Here is a 1505-nt window from a genome sequence, read left to right on the forward strand (position 1 = left end):
TAACCTAACCTAACCTAACCTAACCTATCTTAACCTAACCTAACCTAACCTAAACCTAACCTAACCTAAACCGAACCTAGCCTAACCTAACCTAACTTAACCTAACCAACCTAATCTAAACTAGCCTATCCTATCCTAACTTAACCTAACCTAAGCTAGCCTACCTTAACCTAACCTAACCTAACCTAACCTAACCTAACCTAACCTAACCTAACCTAACCTAACCTAACCTAACCTAACCTAACCTAACCTAACCTAACCTAACCTAACCTAACCTAACCTAACCTAACCTAACCTAACCTAACCTAACCTAACCTAACCTAACCTAACCTAACCTAACCTAACCTAACCTAACCTAACCTAACCTAACCTAACCTAACCTAACCTAACCTAACCTAACCTAACCTAAACCTAACCTAACCTAACCTAACCTAAACCTAACCTAACCTAACCTAACCTAACCTAACCTAACCTAACCTAACCTAACCTAACCTAACCTAACCTAACCTAACCTAACCTAACCTAACCTAACCTAACCTAACCTAACCCTAACCTAACCTAACCTAACCTAACCTAACCTAACCTAACCTAACCTAACCTAACCTAACCTAACCTAACCTAACCTAACCTAACCTAACCTAACCTAACCTAACCTAACCTAACCTAACCTAACCTAACCTAACCATAACCTAACCTAACCTAACCAAACCTAACCTAACCAAACCTAACCTAACCAACCTAACCTAAACTAAGTTAACCTAATCAACCTAACCTAACCAACCTAACCTAACCTAAACTAAACCTAACCTACCTAACCTAACCTAACCTAACCTAACCTAACCAAATCCTACCTAAGCCAACCAAGCCTAACCTAACCTTACCTAAACTAACCTAACTAAAACCTAACCTAAACAAACCTAACCTTACCTTACCTAACCTAATCTAACCTAACCTAACCAAACGTTACCTAACCTAACCTTACCTAACCTAACCGAACCTAACCTAACCCAACCTAACCGAACCTAAACCTAACCTAACCCAACCTAAACCTAACCTAAACCTAACCTAACCTAACCTAACCTAACCCAACCTAACCTAACCTAACCTAACCAAACCTAACCTAAACCAACCTATCCTAACCTAACTTAACCTGATCTAACCTAACCTAACCTAACCTAAACTAACCTAAACCTAACCTAACCTAAACAAACCTAACCTAAACCTAACCTAACCTAACCTAAACCTAACCTAACCTAAACAAACCTAACCTAACCTAACCTAACCCTAACCTAACCAAACCTAACTTAACCAAACAAACCTAACCTAAATCAAACCTAACCTAACCTAACTAAATCTAACCTAACCTTAACCTAACCTAACCTAACCCCTAACCTAACCTAAAATAAACCTAACAAACCTAACCTAACCTAGCCTAACCCAACTTAACCTAACCTAACCTAAACTAACCAAACTAACCTAAGCTAACCAACCTAACCTAACCTAAC

Source organism: Oratosquilla oratoria, chromosome 4 (genome assembly GCF_046742065.1).
Source record: "Oratosquilla oratoria isolate Oo_2021 chromosome 4, ASM4674206v1, whole genome shotgun sequence".
NCBI classification, from domain to species: domain Eukaryota; kingdom Metazoa; phylum Arthropoda; class Malacostraca; order Stomatopoda; family Squillidae; genus Oratosquilla; species Oratosquilla oratoria.